Source organism: Cuculus canorus, chromosome 14 (genome assembly GCF_017976375.1).
Source record: "Cuculus canorus isolate bCucCan1 chromosome 14, bCucCan1.pri, whole genome shotgun sequence".
Classification (NCBI taxonomy): domain Eukaryota; kingdom Metazoa; phylum Chordata; class Aves; order Cuculiformes; family Cuculidae; genus Cuculus; species Cuculus canorus.
The window spans coordinates 16,106,161-16,125,307 of NC_071414.1; the positions used below are offsets into that span (position 1 = coordinate 16,106,161).

Here is a 19,147-nt window from a genome sequence, read left to right on the forward strand (position 1 = left end):
ACACATGAGTGTGTTATCAAAGGGAAAAAAATAATACAAAATGTCCATGCACGTGCTTCACTCCCAAAGACAGGATGGGGAAAGAAGCATGTGATGTATCAGTCACATTAGGTAATATGCTTTAGGGCACATGACAATTTGTGATGAATAGCAGACTAAAAACACTAGTTTAGCATCACTTCCAGTCTTCACTAACAGTCTTTTTTCCTTTCTCTCTCTCCTTTCTGTCTCTGGACAGTAGCATTTCTTGCAGGCAGCAGCTCTTAGGGAAAGAGTAAGAAAGAGAATTCTTGGGTGAACATTGGGAATTGTGCTCAAATGTGGCTCTTCTCAGTGCGGAGTTACTCCTCTGGAGTTAGTGTACTCTGAGTGTGAGTGACCACACCATGAAATAACATGGGAGCAGCAGAGAGTGATTGCGTTGGCAGCGATTGTGCTAACTTGAACTGTAGCCTTTCCGCAACTCAAGGTATAAGCACCACGGCAGCTCAAGTACAGAGCCTTGTGAGTGCAAAGAACAGGAATTCAAAAGGGATGGGGACATCCAAGCTTTATTTCAAGTTAACTCTTCCGTGGAAACTAACTTTAGGGCATGAGCTCATGTCTGTCCACAGCTCAAACTGGTGAATGCAGAGAAAAGCAAGCAGAAAGTGAAAAACGAAAGTGTGCAATGTTGTAATGTTTGCTTGTCTGATTCTGAATGATTTTTTTCCCTTTGGATGAATACTAGCTTGCATAAAATTCAAATAACTCGGCTGTCTACAGAAGGGGGGGTGGAGTGTGGGAAGGGGAACAGAAGGAAGGAAATGGAACTGAGAAGACTGAATTAACCTTTCAATGTCTTGAATTTCAAGAAGGGAAAAATTATCTTCTGTTAAACCAGCAACTGTGCAATTAAAGTGAGAACAAGCCTTAAAAGCCACATTTGTCCCATATTCCTAGATCTCTGCTTTAAAGACAAATCTTCCAAACCCAAGACCCAGATTCAAAGAGTATTCAAAGGCAGAAAAAAAATTCTTATGCTGTAAATGTTTATTTTAACCACAGAACTCTGGTAGAAAAATGAGTAAAAATGTCAGAAATTTACGTAGAACATGTGCCTTTGATACTGAATTCAGTTAAAGAAATCCTGTATACGTGTCTAGTAATGGCAGGCAGCCTATGAAAAGATGACTGGTTTTCTCTGTGCTGAAGTTCCTGTTTCCATAAAGTAGATTCTTTCCCCTGTTTCCTTGAGCGTTGTGAAGCTTCATTTGTTAATACAGGGCAAAGCTTTAAAAATGGACTTTGATTCTTAGGTGTCCTTTTGGACATTGTGAGTCACAAGAACTGGATACTTGCTGATTCAAGAGCTGCCATGGACAGTTACAGATATCCAACACAGCCAAGTGTCTTGTGCTGGGCATTCCGAAATAAAATGTTTGCTAGAAGATTTTATAATGCTGGAAAAGACAAACAAACTAAAGGCTCGTTTTGAGGAAATGTCTCTGTATGTAAGAAGGGAAAGCATTCTGCAGAGCAAGCAGCTGGAAAGTGTTACTGTTTGCTAATTCTTCTTTGTGTTTAAAGGACTCACCTTTGTCAATATTTTTGCAAGATATCAATAAGATCCATTTAGGACAGAAATTGAGTGCTTCCAAGTCCAGGAGAGTATATCAAATAATTTGTTTGCAGATGGACAATTAAAACCAAAAGCAAATACTTTGTTGACACACGGACAATCCTCCCCACCCCCCAGTAAAAACTGTTGGTCCAACATACAGATATTACAGCAGACAGTGTCTTGCTTTGTTATGCACCAGTTTTCTACTTCCTCCTGTTAAGACAAATGACAGAAGTATGAAGGTGAACAATTGCATGGCAGGCTATCAGCCTTCAAAGGACTGGATGGCGTTACAGAATTGATCCAAGTTCTGGTGTATTCTCACCATATACTAAACCTTGTACAACACTCAGCACAGTTGGGATGGGGCTGTTGTGATGAGGAGTAATGCTGGAACTAGACTGAACTGGAAACTAAAGTGTCAGGACAATATTTATTCTAAAGTTATACTAGGCCAGGACTGATATCAGGGACTCATGAAGGAAATAGAGCTCCAGCTCTTCCGTGACATATACTGGCAATAATGACTTGTGCTCATTAACAGCTCTTCCTAAAAACAAGGGAATTGTGCTAGTAATCATTTCAGATCTACTGAGTTGCTTTTTTGAGCACCTAGCAGCAGAATCTCTGTAAATTTTTAGGCTGAGCATCTTAGCTGGTCTTGTAAGATAACACACTGAGCCACAGAAATGGCTCACCCTTCGTGGTGTGGCCCTGGACATGGATTTACCGATTGATGGATTTGCTGGCAAGAACGTTCTGGCTCTATTAGTCCTAGGAGCCAGATGCATTTGCCAGGCTCCTGGAGCTGAGCAGCAGCTGGGCAATGGGTCCTCGTTCTCATGAGCAGCCCCACGCTGTGGTCTTATCACTGACTCTGTACAAGGCATTGTCGTATGTCCTGACACGGGGGTGACAGTCCTGTGCAACGCAGTGGGACCGCAGCCATGCACCTGCACGACCGCTGCTCGAGTTGGGGCTGCTCTGCGTGTGCCTGCAGGTTCCGAGGGGGTAAATGAGCCTGTGCGAGCTCCACGCTGCCTTGTCTAGACTGCTGAAACTGGGCGGGGTGTCTGAGCTGCACGGCCATCTGCCCGCTATAGAAGCAGGAGAATTACAAAATGCTACCATAAGATTTGAGCTGTGCCCTGAGATAGTGATAAGCAGATGGGGACAGCTACCACATTGCTCCGTTGCAATTCTGAGCAGTGATGTGAGATGCAGACACCTTCAGTAGCTGCATATTGGGGGTGTAACCACACAGCCACTCATTAACTTGTTGCCTCCCTTCCCTCCATGTTTAGTATCTTAGAAAAAGTAGCTACAGCACCAGGACTTCTAGGTTCTCCTCAACCTTTCAGAAACAGGCAGCGAGAACACAAAGTGAGCAGAAAGGACTAAAATGTCAGCCCGGGACTGCATATGTCTGCCCCCTGCAAGGAACGCTGGAAGCATTTGGAAGGAGGTAGGATAAGCTGGCACGAGATGGCATTCTCAGAGCCAGTTCAGAGGAGGGAAGACTGCCTTGGACTCGAACCTAGCGAACAGGTGCTGTGCAGTGCCTGCCTACCTGCCCGCCGCTGCTGTCTGTCTCCTCTCACCACGTGTGCTTTCTGTGTCAGGTTTCTTTCAGTTTTTCTCCTGTCAACTGGCCAACATATCTGCTGGAGAGCCAGCTGGAGTCCGCTCTCTCCCATGTTTCATCAACAAAATTGCCAGCTTGTTCTGATTCAGTATTTTTATTGTTGTTGATGAGGCTAAATGAATCAGAAAGAACACAGCTATGTATACAAAATACAAATTCGGAAACCTCATCCTGATGCGAGGAAATGTTATTAGCTGTTCAAGTAGAGAAATCTGCTGTGGAAGCAGAGTGACAGCAAACAGACTTCCTAAAGATCATTTTCCCTGACCCTATACATTTTATTGTATTTCTATGGGTAGTCCTAATGATCCCAAATCCTGTAGCGCAAAAATATAGTTTCAGATCTGATTAAATCCAGGCTAATTTTCTGTGGGTCTGTGACTCTCCCTTCTTTGGATTTTAAATGTAAAACCTCTTAGCGAGTCGTATAAATGTATCTCTAGATTAAATTTAGAATCCATGTTAGAAAACTGGAAACAAAACCCTCCCATCTATTGGCAATATGGAAGTTTCAATTACTTCCATCCTACTTCAACCATTTTTTTCCCCTTTCATATATTCTTTGTCAGCTTTTCGGGGGAAGAAAAGCTTTTTGTGAGACGATTTTCACTAACTGAACCCAAATTTCCTCAAATGCTTTAATAAACCCACCACCTATGGCTGCTGGCACTGTGTGACTGAAAAAGCTGTTGTAGTTTCAGCGTGGCATGTGGGAACCGCAGACTGCCAGGCACGGCTTCTCACACTTCTGGTGTCAGCTCACGTCTCCTCACTAACTGATGCTAACTTCGATTGAGGGTGCTAAATCTTGTGTTTCGAGATGCATTTGTCAAAGGGCACTTCGTTACTTCTGGCACGCTTGCGCTCGAGAAATGTTTGGGAGTGATTGCTCTTGGCACTTTAATTCAGAGAATTTGCAGGGAATATTTTAATGTGGTTACGAGAGACGAGGAACCGTGGTGGAGGAGCCTGCATGGTGACACCAAGGGATGTGGTTGTCCTCTAAGCATGGGCCAAGGTGGGTGGGTGGCTGGGTCACTGCAAGGTTAAGAGGAAGAGAATCATAGAATCATTTGGTTGGAAAAGACCTTTGAGATCATCTAGTCCAAACATACCTAATCGAGTCCACTACCAAACCATATCCCTGACCACCTCATATACCTGTCTTCTAAATACCTCCAGGAATGGGGACTCAACCACGCCCTTGGGCAGCCGGTTCCAGTGCCTGAGAACCCTTGCAGTGAAGCAGTTTTTCCTGATACCTAACCTGAACATGCCCTGGCACAACTTGAGGCTGCTTCCTCTCATCCTATCACTTATTACTTGGGAGAAGAGGCAAACATTCACCTTGCTACAACCTTCTTGCAGGCAGTTGTAGAGATCGATAAGGTCTCCCCTCAGCCTCCTCTTTTCTAGGCTAAGCAACTTCAGTTCCCTCAGCCGCCTCTCACAAGACTTGTGCTCCAGACCTTTCACCAGCCGCATTGCCCTTCTCTGGACACACTCCAGAGCCTCAACACCCCTCTTGTAGTGAGGGCCCCGAAAGTGAACACAGGGTTGAAGGTGCAGCCTCATCGATGCTGAGTATGTTGGAGGGATGACTTCTCTCATCCTGCTGGCCACGCTGTTTCTGATACAGGCCAGGCTGCCCTTGGCATTCTTGGTACCTTACATTCACCTTTCCCTTGTCCTCTAAGCAGGTAACGTTGTCATAGAAGGAGATCAGGTTACTCATGTGGGATCTCCTTTTCATAAATCCATGGGTTTGGTTTTGCTTTGTTTTTTTTTTTTTTTCATGTATGATTTATGCTCTGTGTAAAAGCTGAGACTGAAATAGTTTTACTACAACACAACAGGTTTTGAGCTTCACGGTGATACTGGAGCATATGGGCACTGGGACTGGCTGCCCAGCGAGGTGATTGAGTCACCATCCCTGGAGGTATTTAAAGATGGGTATATGAAGTGCTTAGGGATATGATTTAGTAGTAGACAGGTATGGTTGGACTTGATGATCTTAAAGGTCTTTTCCAACCACATGAGTCTATGATTTATGATGGGATGACCACTGTAGGTCTTACAGAGTTGGCTATACAATGCTCTGTTGGTCCCAGCAGTTTTGGATAAGTATCATGAGTCCTGCTGGTGGAGCCGGAGATGTTGGCATGGACTCAGACTCTATTGAAATGCCAAAAGGTGCCCCAGTAGCCTGGGGTAGCCCATGGCCATAATGGACAGCGGCTCCACCGCCCCAGGGCTATAGCAAGCTGAGAGAGTCGGGGTTCTTCAGCTTGGAGACGAGAAGGCTCTGGGGAGACCTTAGAGCAGCTTCCAGTACTGAAAGGGGGTCCTTTTACAAGGGCAGAGAGTGATAGGATGAGGGGAAATGGCTTTAAATTGGAGGAAGATTTAAATTAGACATTAGGATGAAATTCTTCACAATGAGTGTGGGGCGGCCCTGCCATGGGTTGCCCGAGGGAGTTGTGCATTCCTCATCCCTGGAGGTGTTCGAGGCTGGGCTGGATGGGGCTTGGAGCACTCTGATCCAGTGGGAGGTGTCCCTGCCCATGGTAGGGGGCATGGAACTGGATGGGCTTTGAGGTCCCTTCCAACCCAAGGGGATGGAACTGGATGGACTTTGAGGTCCCTTCCAACCCAAAGGGATGGAACTGGATGGGCTTTGAGGTCCCTTGAACCCAAAGGGATGGAACTGGATGGGCTTTGAGGCCCCTTTCACCCCATTCCCCGACTCTGTCTCCATAACCCATAGATGACATCGCCTCCTCCCCCGCCGCCCCCCGCCCCTCCCCGCCCAGCGGGATCACATGACCCTGACAAGGGGGGGCGCGCGCTGCACCTGTCACTCATCGCGTCACTTCCGGCCGCCGGCGCGGACCCCCCCCGCCCCTCCGTTCCCGCTGCCAGGCGCGCTCGGAGCGGCTGCGGGCAAGGACGGCGCCGGGCACGGCAGCGCGGAGCACGGCGGGGGCGGCGGAGGCGGCCCGGCGGGGAGAGAGGAGCGCCCAGGAGCGGCCCCGCGGAGGAAGAGGCGGCGGAACCTGCTGCTGGTGCTGAGGGCGAGTCACCCGGCAACGGTGAGGGGTGAGGGCCAGGGGAGGGGGGCGGGCCGGGCCGCGCTCCCCCCCCGCCCCGAGGCGGCCGCGGGGCCCCGTCAGCCTGCGGGAACCTTCGGGAGCGGCGCGGGGAAATTCCTCGTGTGGCCCCGGGGGGGGGTGGCGGGGCTGGGCGGGGGCAGGAGCGCTGGAGGCGCTCGTGGGGAGCTGTCAGTGCTGTGTTCGGAGCTCCCTAGCAGCCCGAAGAGGGGGTGCTTGGCTCCCCTGCGCTTTGCTGGCTGCCCAGCGGCTTCCCTCCTCCCACGGGGCATCAGCCCGCGGCACTCAGCGCTTGTCAGGCCCCGCCTGGAGAGCTGCGACCAGTTTTGGTCCCCGCTATGGGGTAGGGAGAGGGTCTGGAGAAGGCACTGGCTGGAGAGTTGTGTCCAGGTGATTATCTCAAAGGTCTTTTCGAACCTAGCGATTCTGTAGTTCACTTCTGGAACCCCCAACATAAGAAGGATATGGAACCTTTGGAACAGGTCCACGAAGATGATCTGAGGGCTGGAACACCTCTGCTATGAGAACAGGTTGAGAGAGTTGGAGGTGTTCAGCCTGGAGAAGGGAAGGCTCCGGGGAGACCTTAGAGCAGCTTCCAGTGCTGAAATGGGCTACAGGAAAGCTGGAGAGGGACTTTTTTCAAGGGCCTGGAGTGATAAGAATAAGAGGGAATGGCTTTAAAATAGAAGGGGGAAGATGTAGATTAGCCATGAGGAAGAAATTCTTCACAGTGAGGATGATGAGGCACTGGCCCAGGTTGCCCCGGGAAGCAGTTACTGCACCCTTCCTGGGGATGTTCAAGGCCAGGTTGGATGGGGCTTTGAGCTGCCTGATCCAGTGGGAGGTGTCCCTGCCCATGGCAGGGGCGTGGAACTGGATGGGCTTTAAGGTCCCTTCCAACCTAACCGTTTCTGTGATTCTATGATGGTCAGGGGACTAGGGAAGCTACCATACAAAGTAAGACCAAGAGAAATGGGTTTGTTCAGCTTTGTAAGGTGAAGGCTGAGGGGAGACCTTATTATTGTGTGCCAGTATGTAAAGGGTCTCTACCAAGAGGATGGAGACACCCTTTTTACAAGGGATCCAGTAGAAAAGACAAGGGGTAATGTAGCAAAAAGACAAGGGGTACAAGTTTCTCCTGGGGAGATTCTGTTTGGATTCCAGAAGAAAATCTTTCACAATAAGGACAGTTAAACATTCAGTGCTGTAATAAAGGATACTTGCTTTCTAAAATTCCCAAAACAAGTCTTAAGAGAGTTTATTTGCCAGAGTTTTTGGTCTCAGAATGACCTCCCCAAGGAAATGATAGATTCTACTACACTGAATGCTTTTCAGGCAGAGCTGGACAGAGTGCTGGGCCATCTCATTTAAACTGTATATCACCTGAAAAGGTTGGACCAGATGATCCTTGAAGTCCCTTCCAACCTGGCATTCTATGGTTATGTGTCCCGGCAGTGGGGCTTGGCATGCTGACAGTGTTAGCCTGGCAGCTCCCTGCCAGCAGAGTTGGCTCTGGGAGTTAAAGAAGTCACTAATCTGTGAATACGAAGGGAACATGGGCTTATAGACTTCATGCTCCAGCCTGTGACCAAATGAATCTTCTGAGGAATCTGTCAGTGTGGGCTTGCATTGTTCTTGGAAGCTCTTCAGGGGTTTAAACATTTGAGTGTAATACTTCTTGCTACCAAAAAGTTGCTTTGATACGAGATGCTCCAGTGTTGGCAAAATCCCCAAAACCAACAACAAAAACCCTCCAGTTGTACCTTGCAACTTGAACTTTTAATACACAACTCTCTTATTCTCCAGCTCCTTGGTCTGACTGCTTTTCTAAATTTTTACAAAATCTGTCAGGCTGAAGGAGGAAAAAAGGCAATAAAGAAAGTAAATACTACTTAATCACTGCTCCCTGTTTAAAAACCAGAAGTGCAGTGTATCAAACCCTGCATGGTTGTTTATTTTTTTAGGCTTGCGTTCCCAACCATCCTCAGGGATGGAATAGGTAGTATGTGACTTTGAATAAATTGTTGAACTGGATTAGCATTTGGGTTTGAAGGTTTTCCGTCTTCTATGCAGCTTAATCTGCCAGCATGAAAAAAAAGGAAAAGCTAGTTTATTGGCATATATTATAATATTCAGCTGTCTCATTAGCCCATTTGTTTTCTATCTTTTTTTTTTTTACTGCTCACTATTAGTAAATTGCTTTACATGTTGTTTGTTGCATGGATTTGAAGGGTTTTAGAATTTTTTTTTTTAATCTCCTTTGCCTATATTTTGTCTGTTGTCTAGCACCATAGGGGTCCTTTCCTTCTCTTAACAATATTGCAGTAAGGAATTGAGTATCTCAATGTTTTGAAAGCATCAAATTGGAAATTTATGGTATTATTTTAGAAAAATCAATCAAGTACAGGGTTTCATAGTTGCATTTGAAGAAGTTGACTAGGAGGAACTCATGGTAACTTCTAGTGCTTGCAAATTTTGACATGGACAACATGTCAGATGTCTGAGTTTGGCAAGTGATAGTTTCTATCTGCTGAGTCAATTTGGGCTCTTATGATATTGGAAGACCCATAACAGCTCATTAGAAGACTTGATGTCACATTGTGTGGCTCATAGTATGAGGCCCATGCAAGCAGTGAGGCTTTTCTTTCTGACGTACGTAACAGCATGTTTGCAAAAGCAGGTGAGGATGACTAAATAGTCTATGCATTTGGAACAGACATCAGTGAGTTTTGTAAACCCCCCATGCTTTCTGTGTATGAAGGCTTTTTGTGGTGGGTTTTATCTTTTCAAGTACTCATCAACCTTTTGATGTGTAGTCAAATGTTCATAGCTCATCAGTGAGCTATGCCGTTTTCTAGGGCTTGTTAGAAAGTGAGTTAAACCCGCCAAGCATGAGACGATTTTTTTACTTAGGATTTTGTTGTTGGTTTTGTTTTTTCCCTTCCCCCCTGAAAAGAAGCTGCAGCTCTAAGGAAGAGGAAGTGATTTCTGTAAGAGAACGCCTGCCAGTTGACTTTAAATTCTCTGTGTAACACCAGGTTATTTTTTACAGCCATGTTAGCTTACAAACCAAAAATTTTGTAGCTGTTGTGATGAGAGTGAATTGACATCTTGCAGGGCAGTTTAGTATTTGGACTGGTAAGGGTGAAAGACGATAAACCTTTTAACTCTTTTTCTTGTATTGCAGTCCCAGTTATATTAATAATTTCAGATGTGAGGACTGTTACTTAGGAACCAAAAAATAACGCTTTATCCAAAACATCTGAGGAGGAGGTAAAGAACGGAAGGAATATTAAATCCTCTGTGAGGGGCTCTGAAAGAGGCAGATTTACTACTTGTTATGCAGTTTTTTAAAGTGATGGATATATCAGTTATTCAGAAGGGGGGTTGTATGTCTTAAGTCAAAATGATATTCGGGAAGAGAATACAAGAATTTTGCATTGCTCCCTGGAAAGTTAGGAATATGGAGCAATTCATATTTGAGTCTCTTGCTGACTGTTATATTTCATAAGTTATAAATTTTACCTGCAAAAACTTTGTTTGAGAATAATGACTAGCTGTCTCAAGGTGTTAGCAAATTTGGATTTGGCCTTGTCGTTTTGTACTGGCTCCACTGCCAACTGTTGGGGTTTGTGAAAATTCAGTAAATTCAGAAGACTTCTGTGTATTCTTAGAGCCTAAAAAGTAATGTATTTGTTACTAAATCTTCCACTGGGCTTTGTTTTTTCCTTTTTGTTTTGAAGATATAAAAAACGTCGTTTAGGAAGTGATTGTGGTGCTGAAAACCTGTGTTTCAGGGTATGGGTGGAGTCATTCAGTAATAGAAATGGATAAAGTTTTGCAGCTGGATATAGGACCATATTCCGAGAATAGTGAAATGAATAGTCTGTTATGGTAGTAATGAATAAGTCTGCTCTTATGGTTTCTCACCTGTGAATGTGTGAAATCTTATCCTGTATATTGGCCTTAAAAGAAGAAAAATATGACGAGCTTAAAATAAAGATACTGCATTTTGTTTGTGTTCAGACAAGCTCGTAACAAAAACTGTGGTTGCAGAGGCTTTTTTACATTGAAAGGTTTAAATGGTTTGTTCTCACTCTCTGGACACCAGTAAGGAGGTTTGGGTGGGGCACTGCTCGATCAGAACAGTCTCTCTGATGGGAGTCCTGAAGTGATTGTTCAGGTTCCAGTCTCCATAGCTGCACTCTTTAAATGTCTCTGCTTAGTGTTCCCTGCAGTGTGTTCAGGATTAAAATTTGTGCTCAGCTGGGCAGGATAATACTACTTGGGCAAAACTGAAAAGATGAGAGCTGGCATTTTACATAAGTAGTTCCTTTTTTTACTTGTTTTAAGCATGTATATGTGAAAGTGTTTTTTCCCCTTTTTGCTAAACTTCACGTTTCATTAAATCTTCTATTGTCTTGTCATTCTATTAGTGTAATCGTGTTACCTCATTTTGGTTTGCGATGTAATTTCTAATCTGGCGGTTTCTGGTGGTGTCTTCAAATTTGATCATGATCAAGTTGAGACAAGAATTGGTTGTGGAGGAGACCTTATCAGTGGTCCTCTCTTTTTACTGTGTGTCCCTTGCCCCTCCCCTTTCCCTGTAATGCAAAGAGTCATTGCTACCAAATTGAACCCTACATTGAAATGTCTTTTTCCTTCAGTGCAGATGCTAAGACTGTCCTTTATTTTAGTGGCACATGGCATCCTTATGACTGAGGCAGTGTTTCCATAGCGAATGAGCTGTTTGTTATATTGTGATATGTTGAGTTCCAGTCTGTATTTCTCCTTACCTGTTTGGGAGGGAGAAAACAAGCTGATGATAAATGTATGTAATAGGATAACTTATGTATAATAAATTAAGTGCATTACATATTTATAGTTTGCTTTTTTTGGTGTCTCGGAGGTAGCTTGACTTCTGTTCCAAAGTCTGTCTTAACAGCGGTAATAATTGTTAAACTGCTTCAGTTTTATAACATAGACCTCTCAAGTTACATAGTTTTACTGATAATTTCTTCCTGTCTGTTACCTTACTGTACTTTTATGGTGCCATTGCACTTAAGTTCTGTGTTACTTGATGTAGTGGCAATTAGGCATGTGTGGTTGGTGCAGTACAGCTTTACTTTGAGGGAGGCAATGAGGATGAATATAATTAGCTGTTACACAAGATACAAAAGCCTTTTTATTTATTAACTACTGTTGTTAGGAATGTGATGAGATCTGTGTGAGCAGGAAGTTTCTTTATAATTCTGCACATGTGCATTGGCAGCAGCAGCTGAGAGCAAATCTGGCAGTGTTCAGTGGTGGGTGTGAAGCAGCTAGCAGGCATCGACTTTTTTCTGGTATCACTGATGGTTTTGTTTAATTCCTCTTGCTACAGTATAGTTGTAGAAGGATTATAAGTTGCTGTAATGCTGTTAAAAAGCTTTTGGATTCATGAGTTGCTGTAATGCTGTTAAAGCCGTTGGATTTTATCTAGTAAGTGAATATAAAATGTTATCTTTGCATGTCAAACCACTTGAAAATTGCCTAATGTTTCAGTGATCTCTCAGCTTGCTCCTTTAAAATGTTTTTTGAATGTTGCCTAAATCAGTCTCTGTTGTTGAGGCTTTATTGATGTTATTGCAATACAGCTGCTAAAAGCTTATTGTGATTCTTCAAATTTGAAGTTTTGCAGGGTTGTTTTTTTTTTTTCCTAAGTTTTTCCTTTAGTCTAACTAAAGCTTGTTCACTTTTCTGGCTCTTGAGAAGAGGTAGATTGTATGTGTTTCTCTTGGATATCTGTATTTGATGACGGGTTTTCCCCACAGAAAGTGTAATCAGGTTCTGCCAGCTGAAATTGTAGACTAAACTTTAATGATTGGAAAATAAATACTAATCAGTACTATGGTTTCTTAGCTTGTAAATTTTAAAAACAAAATCCAGAATTCTATCAATTTTAGTAATATCTTTTTTAGAGGAGCTTCCATCGGTTATTTGTTGCTTTCTTCCACGGTAAGGGCATAAAAGCTTAGTTTGTATAGTTCTAATTTGTAAATTAGAAGGCTTGCTGCTGCATTTCCAAGAAACAAATATTGCATTACAGTTGCCATCTACTAAATCTAATGCTGCATTTTTTCGTGCTTTTAGTTGCTTTTTCAGCATAACCAGAATTTTGTCATTTGAGTATTTTCTGAGGCTCTTGGAGATCCTGGTGGCAGCTGATGGAGAGTTCCAGCTAATGTAGCCGAGGTTGTGTGTGTGAGAGTGCACGTGCAAAGGCACATACGTGCAAGTATTGAGCTTTTTAATTAAGAGCTGGTGTTGCATGCTCTTCTGACTCCTTCTGTGGTTGTGTGCAAAACTGCAACAAGCTTATTTCCTTTTGATTCCTGTTTAACCAGGAGGGAAACATGGCACGAAGAGTTGAGAACCGTGCTGAGGAAGGAGGGGAGTCTCTGACTCAAAGGCATTTATTCTAACATAATTTCCTTCAATGCTGCAAGTTCAGTTCTGTTGTTGTACCTACTTTAAAATGTTATGCCCTTATGGGGACAGGGAGTGTATTCTTATAAGACCAGCATGTTAAATTTAACATAATAACTGAGCCCAAGTGTCTGATTTGCCAATCTGGACTTATGACTAAAGTGCCTTTCCATAGCTGGTTTCACTGACAGTCAAAATGGGCAAATCTTGCTCTCAGAATCTATTTTAAGCTAATCTTACTGGGTTTAAAACTTGATTCTTGAAATAATTTGTTTTGTCTACTTACATATATTGAGTACTTAAATGTGGCTTTAAAGTTGTTTATTCTTTTTACATGGAGGATATTCAGTGTTTCTTCACATTCAAGCAATTGCACTGCTCTGCCTGCTTTTAGCTATGCTCTTGAGACACATTGCTTTCCTTTTCTGTGTCCTCAGTTTGTGGTAGCGTTCTGTGTGCTTGGGGAAGGTTTTTTCAGCTTTGCTTTTTTTATTTTTTTTGTTTTCCTCCAAGCTGTGTCCCCTTCCACAGCCTGGCCATCTTTTCAGTTTTGACTGGATTAATACAAATGAGCAAAATGCTCAAAAAGCTGAAAATCAGGTGAGCAAAGGTTCTTCTGCCAATGGCATTTCTTTCACTGAGAATGCTAACAGTAATTTGAGTGTAGAAAAGGCATAAAAATTATCAGGTAGTGTCAGTTGTTAATGATCTTGACATTACATTAAAAAAATAGACAATCAATTTCCTTTTATCTCCATAAAACTGAAGAGCAAAGGGTAGAGAGCTGGTTGCTGGTTTTAAAAATATATGAGTTGAATAGTGTGGAGTGTGGCAGTTTCCAAATGGGCTGTATATTCCGTGGTGAGCTGGCACACAGGAGCTCCCAGGCCAGCCTGCTTGCTCATGCTCACGCCTGGCAGCGTGATCCGTGTGATGTCATTACATGAGGAAAGTTTCTGGGATTCCAAGTTGGAATCTGCGTCATAAGTTTAGGCCATCTTTTTGAAATTCTTAAAATCTGTTATAACTTTGAACATTTCAATCTTAGCAGAAAAAAAATAATTCTTTATTTGGATTTAGAAGTGTTTGCTATGTTTGCCTCCAGAGGGACGTCACTGATTAGTTGTGAGTTCCTCATCTGAGTAATGTAATACATTCTTTTTATTAACCAAGTATAGAGTAAGAAATGCAACACTTTGAGACACATTAATGCTTTTGTGGAATTTTATTTGTAAACAAACCTCTGGTATTGCAGAAAACAAGTGCTGATCCTCTTCTCACCTGAGGATGTGTTGGTGCTCTGTGAGGATCCTGTGTGCAGGGATGAGTGGCTCCCAGGGTAACAGTACTGCGGACTGAAAAACACGAAGCTAAACTTGAGGTGTATTTCCTGGGGATAGGGACAAGTGATTTTCTTGCTCTTCGACGCTTTTTTCCCTATCTAAAACACTTACATTTGGTTTTTACTTTTCATATGATACAAGAAAATCACTGATGATGCCTGCTAATCCCACAAAATAATATATTAAAACCAGAGCAGAACGGCAGTCACTGTTGGCTTCATTTTTTGGGTTTGCAGACGATATGAATGTCTTGCTAGATAAAACAAGTGGATAAAAGAATTGGTTACATAGTTGAGACTTGTGGCAGAATTAATGTTTTCCTTCCTATAGCACGGCTTTGGTTTGCAGCAGTTTTGTTTATTTTATTTTTACTACTTCTTGTTTCATTCCTTTGTTCTAAGGAGAAGTAGTGGAGCCCTGAGGACTTCATTTAACATGACACCCATATATTTGTAGTTGAACCAGTAATATAAAAGCTGAACTAAATTTAAGTTTCAGCTTTCATATGTATTCCTCAGATATTAACAGTTAGCCATGTATTCTGTGTTTTCTTTAGTGGCATTTCATATGTGGGTGTGAATACTTCTTTAGTTGCCAAGGGAGGTGAATGCTATTATGATGGCAAAATAAAACTCGTCGTGCTGTTTTCCCAGCGGAGTCTGAAGAACTTGCCTTATTTAAAAAAAATAAAAACAAACCCAAAAAACCTTACCTAAAAAATAATTTAATAAAGAAGAACAGATGAGTGCACTGAAACACACAGTACAGAATGAAACTCGATGTTTTACCCTCATTTAAGGAGCTTGGGCTCAAGATGTTGCATAGAACATAGCGTTTGTTTTTTCAGGCTCTTGTAAAATTGTAATATGATATGTGGTCACAAAGTAAATTTTTATTTTTCTGTAGGTAAGTTTTGTAGAGCATTATTGTAGTTTAGGGAGTCTTTATGTTAACAAGGAGAGAGGTAGATTGAGAAAGGTGCAACCAGAATACTTAAAATAAAGCACAAGGTTTTTGGTTTGGTTTGTGGTTTGGTTTTGGTTGATTTTTGTTTTGTGTGTTTTTAATTATTGTGTTTCTCTTGATGGGACTTGCGAAAACTGTGAGTTGTGAAACTGGGAGGGGGAAGGACATGTAGGAGTGCTTGACTGAATGGATCAGTTCTTGTTTTCTGAGACGTTTAATCATAGAAAAAAATATGACAGAGCCTCCGCTTCCTCCAGCTCCCCAGTATTGCTTAGTATTTGTAAAAGATTAGAAATACTTCTGGAGGAAATCTAATCTAATCTAATCTAATCTTACTCTGCACACGTCTGCATTGAAGTGCAGATCCTGAGTCAGAGGGATGGTGGGAAAGCTGTTGATCAATATAAGAAATGGAGATGCAATATTTAATTATTAAAAGCTTCTGAGCCTGTCCTTCAGTTTTACAGTGTTGGAAATAACAGGAAATAGAACTCACTGGAAGTCAGGTAACATTTTAGAAGCTTCTGGCTCTTTCTAGATTTGGTAGATATTGGATGCATAGTATCACAGCCTGTGAAAATTATGCCCAAGCCTGTACTAAAAAGAAAAAAGGCTTAAATACCCTGAAAAGAAGTGATGAGTATAATGATATATTGAAGTGTGTATATAAAAGGATGTGTGCATTTGAGAGGGTGGAACTCGGGCTTTCACTGTTTCTTCTAGGTGATAATAGAGCCATATAAACCTTTTCTTAAAGTATAAGCTTGGGTTGTAAATCTGATTTTGCTCTAACAATGAGACAATCAGGCTGTTTCAACTTCATTGCTACATTGCCAAGCTAATTAAAATAATGTCTGGCTTTTCTCTTTTCTTCACATCTCCTGCATGAAATTAAAATGCTGGTAGCTTATGTCTGCAGCACCTGGTAAAAATGGCTGTGCTTTTCTATTGGCTAACTAAGCCCAAACTTGTATTTGCTAAGAAAGTTGGGCCCCAAGATTGTTCGTTTGGTGCTGAATCATAAAGAAGTGGTTGCTCTTATTATTAGATGATGATTGTTTTGAAGGTTTGTTTAGTTGTTTGTTTTAGCAAGGCAGCCTGAAGCTTTGTGGCAGATCCATCAAAGGTTTTTTTCCCAGCTGCCATTAACCCCACAGCTGGCTAATGTGTTTCTGGTGCCTTGTGGATAGATTGACTTTGGTAGAACATGAAAAAATAGGCTGCGTGCATCTTCATGTTTTAAGAATAGCATGATATATTGGGATTGATTAAAGTCTATTTGCATGCAAAGATGATATTGACAGTCACTTAATATACAAAAATAATAAGTAAAATGGCTGGGCAGTGTCCAGAAGAGTCATGAATTGCGACTGCTTCACTTTTGAATTCTGGCAGCATCTTCTAGTAACCAGGAATACACAGTGATAGTTTTTAACATGAATGGTTAAAAACAAAAGTAGAGCCTGTTGACTGGAATATATCCCTTCATTTTCTGTTGTCAGCTTACCTGGAGTCCTGACGTCAGACTAGGATCTGCTCATGTGAGACACGTAACAGATTTACAACCTGTGTGTAATGCAAGACAATAGAGTCAGATGACAAAGAACAGAAAAATTATCAGTCGATTCTGCTTACATTGACAAAGCAAGATTTAAACACTTGTAAGCTGAAATATCTTTTTCCTCTAGGGCTCAATGCAAGAAAACGTAGAGGCAGTGTTGTATAGAGCTTATGGCTAGCTGCCTTAACACATGGATGCAGTTTGGGGAGGACTGGGAGCAGGAAGTAGTTTGTTCAAACAATTGGAAGGACTCTGAATTCCTGGTGTTAGAGGCTATGGAAGGGAGTGGCAGTTTGGTACTGAAATGAAAGTAGTTGTCAGGACTCTGAAAGTGAAGATGAAACTGATTTGTTTTGATGTGAAATAGAAGCAAGAGCCGGTATGAAGGAACAAACAGAGTAAAGGTATTGTTTTTCAAGTTCATCACCTGAATTCTCATATCAATCTCAAATTATGAAACGGAAAGTTTCAATACGTATACTTTAAAGCCAGGGAAAGCCTTTTCGTTGTTGGTTTTTGGTGATGTATGTGTATATCACAAGCTAGTTTTTCCCTGTTATAGTTGCTTGAGTTTACTTTGAACAGGTAATGGGTTGAGAGCAAGGGACTGAGATTGACTTTGGCTGTATCAGGACATTAAATCAGCTTCACTATGTCACAAAGCTGCATTTTAAGTTTTTAGTACCACAGAAAACAAAAAAAGGCTGTTGCTGTGGTCTTTAGCTCTTTTGAGAGCTGAGAACATGAAAATTGTTCAGATAATCTGCATTCTAAAAGTTAGAAAAAATGTGGGTGGTTCTAGGGAATCTGATTTGCAAGAAGTTGCTTCCTGTAGCCAGATCTGATGATCACTTGGACTTTGAACTGGCAGTTTGGGCACAGAATCAACTTCCTAGAAAAGGCGATCTGTACCACTGAAAACCAGTTGACTTTTGATGTTGTTCCTTAATTAGGGCTTTGTTTTCATTCATGCCATGTAAAGATAGCGTGTTGTCTAAGATCCTTCTAAAAATGTTATAGCCATTAAATATTTTAGTATGGTGAGTTCTAGAAAACTTTTCTTTCTTACCTACCTAGCCCTTTTGTGATTCTTTGGGAGAAGAATGAATGAGTCTGAAAATTATTTCATAATTGTTACTAAGATGTCTAAGATGTCTGGTGCTAACTTTTGCTTTAAGCTTGGTTATCTCCAGAGTGAGAAAGGGGATTTGCTTTTTCCATGCTCTCCCGTGAGCCAGGCTAACATGATCTTTTATGCTTTCTTGTTCAGAGCAAGAAACTGATGATTTGACAAGGAGAATTCCTCAAATGTGATGTTTAGACTTGTGATTGAGTTAAAAACTGTTGAAAGCTTTATGGTCTAATAATATTTTCCTTATTTTCAGATTAACTGCTGAAGTACTGATCGAGTTCTGCTATTCTTCAATGAGGAACTACAGGCTGATCTTTTGCCATAATCTTAAACAACCATAAATGACAAAAGAATGCTTAGTCAGTGAGGGCAGCTGGCGCAGAAAACGTTTTTCAAACTCGGCTGTTTAAGTACTCTGAGGTAGGTTTCTTAAACTACTTTACTTGGGCTATTAAAAAAAAAAGGAAGTTCAGATTTTGTTGTGTCTATAATCTATTAGAATTTATCAATCCATTAGTAAACAGAATCAAGTTTGATTGTGGTGCTTTGACTAACAGTATGTACTTTGTGTTCTGTGTGCGTTTGAGCAAGCATGAGGGTTTTATTTGTTTTGAAAAGACAGGTGGTTTTTTTTTTTATTTGCTGGAAGAAATATTTTGGGTTTGACAGGATGAGAATTTAACTGAGTGGCGTACATTGCCTTTGGTAATACTGTTGTTATCTGTCTAGATCCTGTATCAAGTAAAGACTTGCAGTTAAATCTTGAGCTCCTGCATGATAAGAAGAATGGTATCACAGGGCATCTAGAAACTAGTTTTGGGGGTTTTGTGTTCAGTAAAACTTTTAATTTGATGTAGGCGTTGAAAGCTTTATTGAGTAGACTGGAAAATGCCAAGTATATTAGAAATTGACTGCAGTGCATTTGTGTATCACAAAATACTCAATTGTTTCTTGTAGCTAAAACTTGAAGTTTTGGTTTGGTATGATCCCCTAGTCTTGTTTGCTCTGGAGAGGCTTTTGCATTGTATTTTCAAAGCCTGACTGATAAATACTGTCAGAAAAATGTATAGAAGAATCTAGCTCTCCCAGAGTACCTTAGAACTTAAGTAATGGTGTTGCGACTAGAATTTTCGGAGTTTCCTTTACTGCTATGTGTTTGTATTGGTCCTCTACTGAGAATTGAACAGAATACCTTACTTGTAATCATTTATCTAGTTAGCTCTATTTAGAGTTATTACAGACCTGTTTGTTAAATCAGTGAAGTGATTGAGACAGACTGGTATTTGCATTAGGCAATTAAAGCACGGTGTGTTATAGAT

At 41.8% G+C, this 19,147-nt stretch overlaps 1 protein-coding gene across 3 annotated transcripts in view; it reads left to right on the top strand.

The window, feature by feature from the left end:
• The first annotated feature begins 6,130 nt into the window (after positions 1 to 6,130).
• FAM13B (family with sequence similarity 13 member B) overlaps positions 6,131 to 19,147 on the top strand; it is a 46,153-nt gene continuing 33,136 nt past the window's right edge. For all 3 annotated transcript variants that reach the window (XM_054079583.1, XM_054079585.1, XM_054079584.1), the window contains exons 1-2: positions 6,131 to 6,340; positions 18,082 to 18,248. The gene's annotated coding sequence lies outside the window, so the exon portion shown is untranslated. The remainder of the gene's footprint in view (positions 6,341 to 18,081; positions 18,249 to 19,147) is intronic.